We start from the raw sequence: 15,798 nt of genomic DNA on the forward strand, positions 1-15,798 counted from the left end.
TGGGGGCGCGCGCGCGCGCGCCTCACGTAGGCCCAGCGCCGCCCACGCGCGCCGCGTCCCGCGGCGATTAAGGGGCGCTGCGGCGGAGGCCGGGCTGGCTGTGAGGAGCTGCGGCAGCGAGCGAGAGGGGTCAAGGGCTGACCCTAATGGCATTCTGTGTAATCAGATCACGGCTTTAAGGGAGGTGCGGGTTATCCCCCCGAAGGAGGTAGGCATTAGAAGAGACAGTAGACGTGAGGCGTGGGGTGGGGTAATCGTTTAATGCGGCACCTCACGCTGCCCAGCGAAATAACCGTAAAGGTAACCTCGTTAAACCGAGGGCACGCTGGGGTGGAAGATGGGCATGCGAGGGGGGTGCTTGTGAGTGCCTTTGAAACAGAGCGGTGATCGTTTAGCCCTGCTGATTTAATTAGTAGAAGGGGGAGTAGGCCCCATACGCCAGAAGATGCTGTTGGGGGATCAAACGTGAAGTCACCTGGCTGTCAGCAGCTGTCCAGTGTCCCCCATGGCCTGATGCACGTGTGCTCAACAGTACTGAAAACCTAAGAAACTAGTAACTAATTACAGTGCTTGTTACTTACGAATTTCAAGGTGAGAGTAATCAAGCACAGGAACAGGTTCCCAGCCAGGCTGTGGCTTCCCTGACTTTGGGGATAATGGGGATGTGGTGGGACAAGGCCCTGAGAAACCTCACCTAAGATGGCCTTGTGCCCTCCAGAGATCCCCATTATTTAATAATCCTTCTGTCAATCACAATTTTACAGTACAATAAAGGTTTGGTTTATATAACAGCAGAGATGTGGAGGATGATCCTGGATGGTGGAAAAATCTTGTTAACCCATATTTTAGCATGCCCAGAGTGCTGTGGCATTGCGTAACAAACAATAACTCCTATGTTCCTCATTAGCTCTCATACCTGGTGCTCTAATTCCAGATACCTGAACTTAAAATGTTAAACCGCTCATCAGGTCTTTATGAGAACATGGATACCTCAGCATAATTTGTAACTTAGTAATTTTGTAAACCCCCTAAGGTGTAAGAATTGGGAAATAATTTACAAGACACTATGTAAGAAGATTTACATTAAAACTTAATTGCTTGGGTATTCTTTCTTAGGGCTGGTATTTGTGGACACATTCCTTTTCTCCACTAAAATTAATGTAATTTCTGTCATTGTCCTCACCTGTTACACTGCTGAAAGAGTGAAAAGTATTTCCTAGTGTTTAAATTTATTTCCCTGCTAATGTTGGGTGGCTGCTTGCTTTACTTGTGTGTGTTACTGGTGAGTAAAAGGAAAAAAAACCCAACTAAAACTCTCTTAAATCTATTTATCCTCTTTTAACTCTATGCTTGTTAGAGGGGTTTTTTAATGCAAGTGAGGAACAAGTGGTACAGTGGTCATTCCAGTTCGTTACGTCAGGCTCTATTGTTGTTGCTTAAGAAAAACTTGTAGACGTTATTAATGAGATTTTACCTGCATAAAGATTCAGTGTTGAGTGTAGACTAATTTATTTTCATCTCAAAGGTAACTAATCTATGCTCTCTTCACTGCAGAGAAATACCTGATCAGCTGTGCTTAATTTAATCATTTTAATAAGTTACTGCCTTCCATTTTTCCTTTTGCAGATCACCTGAACTCCTTTACACCATCAGTGCTTCCATTTCTCCAGCTAGTTTTGTGGTCTGAGACTATTAGTAGTATGAAGGTATTACTTGTTTACTGTAGAACAGCTATCTCAGATTTGATTGTTCAGATAATTTAATTACTAATTCAGGCTTACATGATTGTAAAGTATGGTCACCTCTTGCATACACAATCGGCTATAAATTATTATATAGGAGTAGCATCATTTTAAGCTTGCTCAGTAGCTGCCAGCAGTCACTCTGTGTTATGTCAGGTTATGCTAGCTCTGCTTGCATGGGCAAAAAACAATGTTTATATCTTGGTTATTTTTCCAAAACCTGTTCTGCTTTCTCTAAAGCTTGCTTCTTGTAATGTTGCACAATTAATGGCTTTAGAAAATAAGTTGCTTTGTGAGTAGTGCTTTGCACTTTAAGTCTCTGCATCGCAGTAATCTCTTCTTCCCTTAGCATCCCCACCAAGCGTCATGCCCATTGCGCACGGCCCATGAGTAAGGGATCCCTTCCCGCTGGTCGCGTGGATGTCAAAAGTGTCAGGTAAGCGGGAGGACGTGTGGCCACATCCCCTCGCTGCCGCAGCACCCCTGCAGTCCTTGTCAGCCGTTCCTTCCGCCCACTGCTGTGGTGGCAAATCCCTACTGATGACAACTTTGCAAGAGAGAGGCAATAAATGCCCAAAGTGAAATGAAACTGGAAAACCTGAGAAAGGAGCTGGGCAGGGCTCAGACCAGAAAATCCTGGAGTTTTATATGTTTCTCCTCCTTTGAATGAAGTAGGTAAAAACCCATAACAGAAACGTATGCTTGGAAACTAAAGAGCATCTAATATTCAGATGTGACTTTTCAAAAAGGGTAGCATGTACAGAACACAGGGTGTTCAGTGCACATAGCAGTATTATAGGACATGCCAAAAACATCTGACTTTTCTTGGTTCCGCTAGCAATATGCTTGTCTCTGTTGAGGTCAGCTGAGATGTCTCTAACACACAGCTCTGACGCTGAGAAAAATCCGCTTAATTCTTTCGGCATGGGTAATCTTATTTTTCACTTTTTATTTGTTGTATAAAATCTAAAGCATTTCATCAGCGTTACAAGAAAAATCGCTACAGTAATGAATGAGGGAATTCTGTCGACTATAATCAAAACCTTTTTGTCACCTCATATGAAACTGCCCACTATTATTATGTTCTGTTCTTAGATGTCAGGGGGGACACCTGAAGTAGCGTTTTTGTTGTTAATAACACAAAAGATGGAGCAGGAAATACTCTCCTGTCTGACTGACACAAGAGCTGTTATTGGTTAATTTTCTGTCTCCTCTGTACAAGTTACTGTATCGGACATTTTGACATACTCTTGGTTCATTGCTTTATATATATACTGACAAGCAAATTTTGTCAAGCCTTTCCTGTCTCTGCATACCGCTGAATTCTTTATGTCAGTACCCAATTCTTTTCACCTCCAATAGGTTCCACTCATATGCATAATGCAGCAAATCACAAAGCCCAACATCTCTCTTTTATGAAATAATTCTTCACTAGTAGCTAGATTATTTTTTCATTTCCCACAAGTATCTGGAAAAATACGCTAGTATATAATTTCTATTACTTTATTAATGCCTCTTAAAAGTTATTTCTTATTCTAATACATCACATAAAATTAAGCTTATAAACGATTCGTTTTGTGTGTGTGTCTTTAGAACAGAAATACTGAACAGTTACAGTCTGTGTATAGCTCTATATCTGAACATAGTTTGCCAATCCATTAACATTTTACTGGATTGCATCTCATCAATATAACTGAAGCCGACATTAAGGGGCTAGCTGAACTCCTGTCTGTCATCAAAATACAAAATTATAGTAACAGCCCAACTTTTAAATATTTTCGCACATAAGATCAAGAGGAAGGCAGTTCTGTTAACTGTTGTGATTGAATCTTCACATGTCTAATGCTGTCTGTCTTTCTGTCAGCACTTAGACCTATAGCACAATAATGAAGTCTGAAATTCCAAAATCTTGAGAATTCTTATTGGTGAATGCCATTTTTTATCTGTTATTGCATTTTTAAATTTATTTATCTTTGGCTAAAAAAAAAAAATAATTCAATCTCCCCTCTTCTATTAGGCACTGTTTCACAGTATTTTTTTCACTATTGAACATATTCAGGCCCTAAGGATATTTAGAGGATAGGCAGTCTGGGTGTTATCTGTGCTAGTTTTGGTATTTGAAAAAGTTACAAGTATACCCATGCACCTAATTTTTAGTTTATTGCAGATGGTCAAAATTAATGCATTAGAAAAATAAAGAGAGGCAAAAAGTGAAGCAAATCAGCTTTTACCTATTGGTAAAGCAAAACTAGTTTTTACATCACCTTTAATTTCTTCCTTTTAGTCTTTTCAATGTGGATAATTTTGTTCATGTTTGAGCAATTTTGAGGATATTGGAAAAGGTGCAATACCTAGATTTACAGTTATAGTAAACAGTCTTATTATTACTCTTTTGTTTAGGCTTTAATTCTTCCATCCACCCAATTTGTAATACCTAATAAATAGTCTTACAACTGTAACAACTATAAATATTTTCACCTTAGTAAACCTAATACAACTTTTCCAATTTGTTTTTATAAATTTTAGTTTGGGAGGGATTTTTTTAGGGAATAATTATCTCTCTGAAAGGAAATTCCAGTCTTGTTTTAGAAACCTGACCTCAGAGAGAACCCTGATCTCAAGCTATCTTCTGGAAAGCTGTGGTGCAAAGGCCTTTGTCTTCACGGAGACTATGGGCCTGCAGAGCGGGAGCGGACCCTGAGCAGCTGTAATGCACTCCACTTCTTCTGTGTAGCACAGGTATACTTAGACTGTCCTTGACATATTTTTATCTAACTTGTTCTTCAAAATGTCTAATAAAAGAGATTCTGTAACCTTCCGTGTATCCAGTTTTTCCTACTAGACCCACTAATACAGGGCTATCCAATTTAATGGAAAGGCTATGGGAACACAGTGTAATTGAGTATTTAACAATGTGGGGAAAAAAGGTACATCATACACTGTATTTAAAATGTATAAAGTACTGTGATGTTCTCATGCGTTACTTTTAAAAAATTTTAAGTAGGTTTCAAGCTCAAATTATGACTTGTTAAGGCCTCTAAATTTGTGTGTTTCATAAATTTTTAAGCTGTTGTTTTTACTCCAGCAAAACACGAACAGTTCTGCAAATTGCAGGCCAGAAGGTTTATTCATATGCGTATGTCATGGGAAAATGGGCAGAGCTTCTCATGTCAGTGGGGTAGCTCCCCTGAGCATTAGTTTGTAAGGTTAAGCCTTATGACTACAAGCTTGCTTGCTCAGATTGACGTGCTTATGTACATGCACTTTCTCTTCATCTGTCTGACCCCTCCAGAGAAAGCAGCCTGAAGTCAGTAGCTGGACGATTAAAGAGTAGCACATTTCTTTTGTCTGGGAACTCAGTCAAGATTTGTTTCCTGGCTACCCAGCTGCAAAATATTTACTATGAGAAAAAAGAAACCATGGGAGCCTGCTTTATGGCAGCAGGGCTGCTCTTCCAAAAGAATCTATATTTACATAAAACAGCAGAAGAAACATCCAGCAAATGCTATCTTCTCACATATTTTGATTCACGGGACAAACATTATGGTCAGAGCTAAAGCTCTGTATCCTGTTTATCATATATAGGTCCCACATGAATGTCAACATACATATTCCCTGGCAATTCCTTGGACGTATTTTTCATTCTCTTTTTTTTTTTCCCCCCAACAGCACATGCAAAAATATACTAAAAATGTAAGTTCATATTTTTATTCTTCTTTATTTTTCACCAGGAAGAAATTGAGTATGTTCTAGCAAGTGGGGAGGGAGTTTATGTGCACAAATTAACATGCACCTAGGAAAGTGTTTTGTACTCAGCAGTCCTTACATAAAATGTTTAATTAAGCTGTTTGTACAAACTTATTGATATTGGCAACACAGTGTGCCTCTGGCACCTAATTTAACACATGAACATTCTCATTTTTTCCCCAGTAATATTCTTCAGTCTAATAGGCAGAGTTAAATGTGACTTTTGCATAAAAGGTCAAAAGTTAAAATACTAATCAGTCTGGTTTTATTTGCAATTACTTATTGATGAGGTTTTTTGTCCAATATGGTATACTTCAGTTACTTCATTGTACTTTAGCCAAAGCTAAAATAGAAGTGAAATTGGTTCTAAGGAATGCAAACACATTGAAGAAGTGCTTAAAGTCAAATAAGGAATCATGAGTTATCTTAATTTTCTTCCCCTTAGGGATATTGAACTCCTGCAGGAACTTCTGAAGATCTTCCTATTTAGGTCATTTTCTCTCATTTTATAAAGCTTGTCTTTTCTCTTGTGACTTGAATGTTTTATACAAATGTAAGGCTGTTTCACTAGAATTCATCCTGCATCAGATGCCATTCCTAGCTCTGCTCTTCCAAGTGCAGGACAGGTACTAAACAGACTGAGGAATGTCACTGTCCAGCAAACATTTCCTTTTTGCCCCCGGGGCAGAGCAAGCCAGCAGGAGAGCCCTGTTACAAGTACAAGTTCTCCTTTGGTGCTCGCTTATCCACACCTTCCCCTTGTTGGGATGCTGAAGGGGGAACCAAAACTTTCCACCGTCAGCATCGGGTTTGGAGTAGCAACTTGGCTCCTTACTTACTTGCTTACTCCCTACTAAATGTGTGCAGAAGTCCAAAAGAAGGATTTAATAGAGACACAAAAATATTCTTGACACAGTCCCTGTTCTCTTTTATCCTGTCACATTTTTCAACTGTATTCTCCAATAAAAGTGTCAGAAATGACAACTGAATATTTTTACTAAAAATGAGCAGACTGATTTATTACTACAAAACTACCTGACCCTGCTGACTCCAACCCCCCTAACTCTATTTTTAAGAGCTGTTATCATTCATATTTTAAGCTTTTCATATAATGATGATAATGCTTCTTACCTAAATTATCTAATCTTAAAAGCATCTAAAGTGTCCAATATCTAATGCTTTCACCTTATAATTTGGGGAAATAAGAGATACTATGAAGTACAAGATTACTTATTTCTTCCCTCTTTTAGTTTTTTTCATTTATATACATGCCACAAACTGTAAACCATGCACATTTTACCCACACATTCACCCAAAAGTCTATCCATACATTTGATTTCATATATTTTCCCAAAGCAAATTGTGTTCTTCATTTACCAAAAAAGGGATTTATTCACATATATACATGTATACTTTTCATAGGAATTTTCTCCACACATTGACTAAGTATTTTAGTAGTATTTTAGTAATTGCTCTAGTGGTTTTACCATTAATTTTTCTGTGGTGCCTGCACATCTTGAATTCTAAAAAGCCTTGTAATGCTTTAGATTTTTCTGTCCAATTTCAATTGATTGTTATTGAGGGAAGACAAATTAGGGCAAGGTGAATTCTATGGTTTGATTTGAAGCTTGTGAGCTTTGTTATTCTAACCTCTTCTGGCACCGAGTTCTGCAGCCATGAGCAAGTTAAAAAAAAACAAGAAAGGCAAAAGCAAAAGCCCTTTCTCCTTCATCCTGAAGCAGACAGTTTCATTGAACCAGGAAAGGTAGCATGGGAAGCCCTAACTGTGGAGTGTGAAATGGCATCAATAAGAGTATGAGCTGGTTAGAAACCCTGAACAAAATGCTGAAATTCATTGGCCACTGCAGAACATAAGCATGTTAGTTATTCTCCCAGTTGTTCCCTGTGTGTGACAGAAATGGAAATCCTCTGAAATAAGTAATGAATTCTGTTATTACGGCTACTGCAGTCTTTACCATCGGAATACATTAAATTATTTAATAGGAGACTCTACAAATAAAAAGCAAGTCAGAGAATGATAGCTCAAAATAAGCCATTTCTCTGGCTACCTCTCCCCTCTCCATTCCCCCTTCCTCCCTATAGACAATATTGTGAAGGCAAAGTGGCAACTGCTGTTTTGGGAAACTGTGCAAGTGACAAAAGCTGACATACCCCTAAATGTACAGATTTCTGACAAGCACCAGTGCTGGAAGATTGAAGAATTATAACCATTAAAAAGATTGCTCTAGACTGCCATTGTAAAACTATTTATGTTATGTGCTCAGAAGAACTGAAGGACCTTTAAAGCAGCAATCTTTAGACCACAGGTTACCAGGGTCCGGTCCTTGCTTTCAGCTGATACTTGTTTATACAATGTAAGACAGGTGTGATAGATATATACTATACATGTGGCTGTTCAAAGTCCCTGGAATAAATGAGGAAAACCATTTTCCTACGGCTTTGGAATAGGTTGTTACCACTAAGATAGGATTTCCCATAAGAAGAGAAGAACCTGATAAGAAACACCATCCTAAAGCAGAGAAAACTTTAGTTTAATCTAAACTGAAGATACACATTTTAAACAAATTGGTATCTTCTAGTTGTTTCAATGGAAAATTAAGAAATGGTTCTCTGACTTGTCAAAGGGTTCTTCTGACTGATGCTGGCAGCCACGAGAGTGGAGGGAGAAAGGGGTGGAAGCTGGCACATGTGAAATTACAGCCAGAGGCAAAGAATGGAAAAAAAGAGTAGTTCACCCTGTGGTTGTGACACTTTGCTGTTCTATAAATCAGGCAAAATTTCCAATGTTAATGCTTTCACTGCTTTATGCTATTGCCATATCCCACTCTAACAGTTTTAAAATGTGTGTAATCATGGCCAAGTCTAAATCTAAATTCCAGAAATATATTGAGTTGAAGCTGACTGCTGTTGTAATAGTTCTAGGCGTTTTGAAGTCTTTTCTTCTCATGAGCAGCACCTCTCTCTTGCAAGGGTTACACTTGTCTCATTGTTCAGCCAGTAACTGATCTCAGGCATTCGCAAGACTGGGAAATGTTCCCTCATGACTCTTCATTCCTAATTACAAATTAAGAGATGACCCTTAATTAGACTACACGTGGAAGAGTTTCTCTGTCATTCTGGAGTTCAGAAGTGTCTGCCACTGTCCTGCCATAACGAGGAAGGCTGTCAGCACATCGTTGCTGATGCCAAAAAGTGTTGTAGTTGTTGCCAATAAAAAAGCCTCATGGCCTGGTCCAAGCATTGGTATTACACAAGCAGGAGAAGCATCTTCTGGGTCCACACTACCATAGTCGGTAAAAGTTTGTAGCATGCAGCAAGGTGTCTAGTGGTCTTAAAGGAATTTCTGACTTTTAGTAGTAGTATTTCACTCCATGCTTACAGCAGCTGTAAAATAGTAGTGTAAATAGTGTAGAACTTCTCTATGAGATAATACTGTATTTCAGTCTCACCAGCACTTTCATGTAATCAGTATAATTAGATTAGGATTGATTATTGTGTAATGGATTACAGTCAAGGGCTCTGAAGATAGTTCTGACTGGAGTTTTGCCATTTTCCTTTTAAATTTAAACATAAATCCTGAGCACACATACTAGCTGTGATTTTTTTAAAACATTTTAAGTTTAAAATAGGATGTTTTTTTCTTACAAGGTGCTGTTTCTTTCAGCAAGAATTTGACTGAGAGATAATCTGCTTTTCTCTGCCAAAGAAAAAGCTGTCAGTGCCAGGAGAAAGAGACAGTAGGAGTTACTGCCTCTGGGAATTCAGGCTCTGAAAAATCACAGGTCCATCCCGACTCTAGTGGAAGCAGGATGATGCTGTCCCAGGGAATTCAAACTATTTTGCTGGTTTTAACAAAAATTAAAATAAGAATCCTGAGTTCACGTAGCAACTGTATATTTTCTTGATAAGATTTATTCATGGCATCATTTCTCCACCGGAGTTGACTGTTTGACTCAGTTTTGGGAGGAAATCTTATCTGAAGATCAGCACACAGATCAAAGGTCTCCCCGGATATATCACAGTGTGATGGTTCAATATAACTCAGCAATTTACTTTGTTAAATTCTGATGATTAACTAATTTTGACATTAGCGAACTATCTAGTTTAGAGTATTGCAAACTTATATATAACCCTAACTGAAGTAGTCTGAAGATAACATATTAAAACATATTTTAACATATTTTTCAGACTGAAATTTTTGTTTGAAGTCAGAAACCAAATTCTTCATTTGACTAATGCAGTATTATGATAACAAAATCTAAGATGTTCCTAGATGTATTACTCTCTCAGGATGTGTTAGTATCTTTTATTTACCCAGCATCATGGAAATATGTGGCATACATTCTAATTTTGTATTTAGAAGTTGTCAAACAACTTCTAGAGTTAAATATCTTTCACAGTAGATAAAATTGATTTCAGCTGATTTGTCCCTATTGCCAGGGCCCTGGGTGCACCGTAATCATGCTTTCCAGCCTCACCTGAGCTCCCACCCACTCCGCTCCCTCCACTCCCCCAGCTCATTAGCCCTGGAGCCCTATTTGAGCTTGCTCAGGTCCTGATTCCTGTTGCTTGAGTTCTGCTGTAGGCAGGTTTGTGTTCAGTCCAGTCTCTTGTTGCTCCTGAGGTGCTCTCTGGACTTCCTGGTTCTGCTTGTTGTCCTGCCTTGTCTGAAGCTTTTTTTTTTGGGTGACAACACCTATTACTATCACCAACTTTGTCCTGCTTGGCTGCTGCAGGACTGTACCCTAGTTGGTAAGGTCTGTGTCCCTCCTTGTGTTATTATTGCTGTTGGCTCCGGGCTCCTCTGGAGTAGCCACACTTCTGCTGCTATCTATATTTTAGATGCATCTAAAGTAAAAATCTAAACAAGCTTATTGCAACCTTTGCCCATAGGTATCATGAAAGCCTTTCACAAATATGGTACCTCACTAACACAGCATTATTCCTATGAAATATTCAGAATGGCTTTACATTTACAAGCTAAATATACTGTACAAGGGTTTTCAGGCTTTATTGAGTGTTGAAAATAGCCATCATTCATGTATTCCATGAAGTGAGCTGTTCATTGCTGCTCTGCAACTAAAGTAGATTAGAGCAGGAAGTGAGTATGTAAATAGGGGCTACAAGCTCAGTGATAGGCTATGCCAGAATTCTTTAGATGGTGCAAATGTTTTTTCCTCAGATGGGCAAAATACACACTTCTTTATAGTCTTACTCCACATCTGTGAGTTTTGTATGATGCACATTAAGATGTCTTTTACACAGTCTAATCTGCGTAAGTATTTGGGTTTGGAGCATTATTGTAGTTTTGAAGTGAATCTCCAGGCTCCCTGCTTACTGCATGTTGATTTGGCTTAGTCTGCCAGAAGGTTTGTCACAGTTGAGCACTAAATACTCATCGCTTTCTAAAAGGTTCTAGAACAATGGATGGTCCTTGGGCCAGCTTTGAACTATGTGTGAGCTGGTTCGGGGGAACTGGTGAAAAATGACTCTTAGCTAAAACTCTTGAACTGCATACATTGTATTCTCAGCACTGTCTACTGATTTTTATTGTACTAAATTAGTAACTAATACAGCCTTAGCTTTGGTCATAGTCTGCACTGTTAACCTTAGTGACAACATCGTAATATTTATATTCCTTCAAAGTTGACAGAAGCATGACACTGGTTTTGATTTTTGCCTAACTAGAAAACTTATGCTCATGATTTCCTTAAGAGAAGATAAATTGATCTAAGTTGATTTAACTTGCACTCTGTCCCATGTAGTAATCTAAAGAATGCAGGAATAAATTGCCAGGTGCTAGGGCATTTTTCTTATTGCAGAATAAGAGTAGGAAAAGATGAGGGAACATGATTGCCACACATCCTTGATGATAGCAATAGTTTAAAAAAAAATTTCTAGCCTTAGAAGTTGTACATGGATTTTTGGGACAGATCTTGTCTGTTTTTGAGGTTGTGAAACTTTCTATACAAGTCCCAGATCCCTCCTTGAATCTCTAACATCTTCAGCCAAGTGTCATGCAAACTAAGCAGAAAGACTTCTATTACATACCAGCTAGTTTCATTTTCCCTTCAGTTTTTAACACTTTAGGAAATATGCACTTTAATTTCTTTTTAGAATTTCCATTAAAAAAGGCTATTCAATATTAGGATTACTGAAGTGTTACCTGAGGATATATGGAGAGTGAAACTAGAATAGATCTGAAGGCTGCCCAGCCTTGGAGTTTCATAGTCTGCATAGTGCAAGGAGGAATCTTACAGGCAACGGTTAGGGCCGTGAGTTTGAGTCGCTTAGTCTTACCGCAGGGCTTGGCTTTTAAGAAGGCATTTAGTACTGCACAAACAAAAGTGCTGGTTCTGGGGGCTGTTTGGGAGAACCTAAGTGGAGTTTGCATTTCTGATTTTTATTATCCACATGTTTCAGTTGCCCCCAAGAACTTTGGCTAATCGCACTGTATTGTTGATTATAAAAGCCAGGAAAAACAAAAAAGACAATGCATTACACTGCTTCACAGAAACTGTGCTTTATACTTCTGAAACAGAAGAATCGACTGGGTATACAAGAAAGAAGTATTGCAGTGGAGATGCAGATGGAAGCATTTTGTATAGAACATAGTCTGTCCTGTTTCATAGTTTTCAGATGTATAGAACTTGTAGCAAGTCAGATATTGGAAGAATTATGCAAATTAGATTAGCAAATAACATGTGCTAGAGAGCATAACTTTATCCCATTTGCCAGTGTGTGTTACCTGTCTTCGAGGTGTGGAAGAGATTCCATGCTAGCAATTAATGCTCTAGCTGGGGCAGCTCACGGTTGCAATTAAGCCACGTGGAAGTTCAGAGTGACACAACAGGGTCAGGGTGACTTTTCTGGAGATCTGAGCAAAGCTCACAAATTACAAACTCATCACACCACCACATTAGCTCTCATCACTGTTGCAGCTGGCCTCCCAAAAGCTTGCAGGTTTGATGGGCACTGGTTGATAAGGTTTTTAAGGGGCTCTCCAGTTGCTTAAGACAGTAGATGGAACTAGTACTCCTATTTCTACTTTTCTTCCCACTTTTAATGTTAGGCCTCTCAATTTCTAAGTAGGAAAAAGCTACACTGCTATTCTGCTCTGGCAAGGTTTACTTGTGAGCCAACATTACCCACTACAATAAAGGCAGGTGAGGGGAACTATTTGATTCCAGCATCACTGGAAAAGATTTGCCACCATAGACAGCACTGTGAAGAATAATGGTGTTGCTGTGGAGTTGCTCCTTCACTCTTACTCTGATATTTGCTTTTTATTGTCTCCTGTGGTGCTACCTAATCAGGCTTATACCAGAGGCTCCATTTGGAATAGAGGGAGAGGCTGTGTTGCACATGGCTAGGAGCTGCTGAGCAGTATTTCCCCCAAATATCTGAATGCAACTGCCATACCAGTATGTGTGAGAACAGGAAGGCACAATAAAGCAGAGTTGGGAGATGAAGAGTGGAGCCTTTCACAATTTATAAACAGGCTAAATGATAGTAGCATAAGCAGGGCTGCTTGTGTTCCTCCTACTTGGAGGGTAGACTGAGTGTAGAATTCCAGTGCAAGCATGGTTTTCATTAAGTTCTGTGTAACTTTTCATAGTTGATTTTTGTGAAAGCACCATGAGTTAGTTATTAAGTAGTTTAAATTTGTGGACTATGTATTCAGGATACAGGATTTTTACTTGTGCTTTAATGTTATGATTTAAAAAACAACAATTTGGAAACTGTGCTTTTATAGAATGTTCATTAATCAAGTGATGCTGAGTGTAACTTTGTGGGTTATTTTGCGACTGTATCATGGATTACCTCACAGTAGAATTCAAAGCTGGGAGCTATGCTGTCATTGCATAGGACTTATTTCACCCACTGTATGTCTTACTCATGCTTTTTTAACCTTCTAAAACTTCCTAAGTATGGCAAGCATATAAAACTTCTAAACACTCTTTACAAAGGTGTGGACAAGCAGGCTAGTTAGCTTTTGTAGAAAATAAGGAGAGGAAATGAAGTGAAATGAGTGGTACAAAAATTAGTGATTTCAAATTAGTGTTAACAATGGAAGGCAGACAGTGTGAAGTTCTTGGTGCATACAGCTTTGTGCTGTGGCCTTTTTCTAGTCCTTGTTCTATTTTCTCGAGGGGTAGAAGACTGAAAGCCACCCTGCTTTTCAGCTGAAGAGATCAGAGGTCAGCTGCTAGCTTTTGCTTTCAATAGCCTATAGGTAGAAAGGCTGATTGGACAGTCTTTGAGATAAACTGCCATTCCCAGTATGAAGAGGCTTTGAGGATCTTGTAAGACCAGGCTTAGAATTCCTTCCCTCTTTGGTTTTGGATTGGGGGCAGGGGTGCTGCGGCAGGCAATGACATGTGCTTATGATCCTTTCTTAGTTGGTTCCTAATACCGGGATACTGCCACACCCAAGGTTCCTCGGAGCTCAGTATCTGTTCTTAAGACGCTTGCCATGATTGCCTGTAGTAGATGACTCTCCGCAAGGTTTTATGGTGTTCTGCTGTTTTGACTATTACCCTAGTGGGCTGGCAAGCAGGGCTTTGAGGCTCATGGGGTGAAGCTAATCCATGCTTTCGCACTCTTGCAGAAATCCTGGCAGGACTTTAGGCCGTGAGCAGAGTTGGATGGAGGACAAGGACTGGGGGGAGATTAGAAATTGCATTTGAGACTCTGCTGGGAGTCTTAATACTGATAATGTGTTCAGAGTGATAAAGTAGAAAAAGTGCTTGTGCGGGAAAGCTGACAGAGACCAGCAAGATACATTTTGGTGCTACAGATCAGAAGACTCCTTCCTGACACTTTATTTGGCTGGACAGGCTTAGCTTACTATTTTAGAGCAAACAACAAAGCAACTCTGCATTGTAGTGCCAGAGCTGTAATAGAGCACTTCCTGTACTTAAAATTTAATTTTACATTCCCTGCAGAAATACACATGGTTTTCAGTGAAATAAATACAGTTTAGCATGTTTGGTATTAATATTACTGGCTCCTTGCTGTTTGTATGCGTTTTTGTGCCAGAATAATTTTATATGAGAAAAATATGTCTTGAAAGCTTTTGTACAGATGAAATGCAATACTTTTTACTTGGGAAATGCCTCCAAAAGGCCTCATGTGGTATTCTGTGCTGTACACTAATCTATAATATGATGGAGTGATTCAAACTGACCTTCACAAAATGTTTAGCTCCTTGCTATATACCCAGTGAACACTTTCTGTGGTAGAATTTTCATTTGTAAATCCAGGATGTCAAAGGGGATAATGGATGGGAAAGAGAAGTTCAGCTTCTAGAGTGGCAGCCTGAAGCTGAACCGACATGAAAGGATGGGATGGTGGCCGAGTAAATCCTTGAGCAAAAGGTACTATTTAATCCTGAAGACTATAGTGATGTTCTTTGTGCAAGGCCTTCACTGCATTCACCACTGAATACATGAGTGAGTAGGTTTGACACTAAGAAGTCAGGACAGGGACCTCACAAAGATAAGGTGATAGTTTGTGACAGGCCGAATGATGTTTTGGTTGGTTAGGAGCAGATGACTTGAGATATAAAGGGCAAGACTGATTCTAAACAGAATCCTTTGTAGTCACCGCTTCTGTGTGCCTGATTACAGGAGGAAAAACTCACATCTACCCAAATGTTAGTATCTGATATGTTTTTTTTTTTTACAGTGCATATCGAGTCTGTATCATGAAGTGTAATGCTAATGGCATACAGTGATGGCAGGTGTAATGAGTCAGAAGACAAATGCCAACAAGCCAAGCTCTCAATTGCAGGACTGAATCTTTGGGTGTGCATAGGAATTGGTAGCTGGCAGACAAAAGGGCTGAAAGATTTGTTATCAGGGTCTACTTCAGCATGTTGCTTCTCCTTCAGGGCTCAGCCAGTCTCTTGCATAAGACTCTTGATATCTGAATCTAATGTGAGTCCTGTAAGTACAAAGGATGGTGGAGTTGTAATGATAACACTAGATCACATAAGCAAACTGCGTGGTTTTGTGAGAAGGCAAGTTGTGTGGGAAAGCACCTGGAGGACTGCAAAATAATGTATAGCTCTGAGGCATTGATATGAAAGTCAGTACTGACTTGCTATGCCATCAAATAACTACATTCAAACAGAAGCATATGTCTGATAGCTTGCCAGTTGCTGCAAACTAAGATTTGCGTCGTATGGATGCAGATCATTTCAATAAGTAGTAACTGAGCTCAGTACAATCAATTTGTTCCATTCCCCTATGTGGGCACACCCTGTAACAGCAGCAACTCTTGA

General features: G+C 39.3%; 1 long non-coding RNA gene across 2 annotated transcripts; it reads left to right on the top strand.

Moving 5' to 3' along the window:
- The first annotated feature begins 28 nt into the window (after positions 1–28).
- LOC140649808 (uncharacterized) lies at positions 29–6,388 on the top strand. 2 transcript variants are annotated; one of them, XR_012041767.1, is made up of 5 exons: positions 37–1,706; positions 2,092–2,178; positions 4,311–4,481; positions 5,412–5,435; positions 5,935–6,388. It is a non-coding gene; the product is annotated as an uncharacterized lncRNA (long non-coding RNA). The 2 variants fall into 2 exon arrangements; XR_012041766.1 differs by having other exon boundaries at positions 29–1,706; positions 2,092–4,481.
- The last annotated feature ends 9,410 nt before the right edge of the window (positions 6,389–15,798 follow it).

Source organism: Ciconia boyciana, chromosome 3 (genome assembly GCF_034638445.1).
Source record: "Ciconia boyciana chromosome 3, ASM3463844v1, whole genome shotgun sequence".
In the NCBI taxonomy this organism is placed as follows: domain Eukaryota; kingdom Metazoa; phylum Chordata; class Aves; order Ciconiiformes; family Ciconiidae; genus Ciconia; species Ciconia boyciana.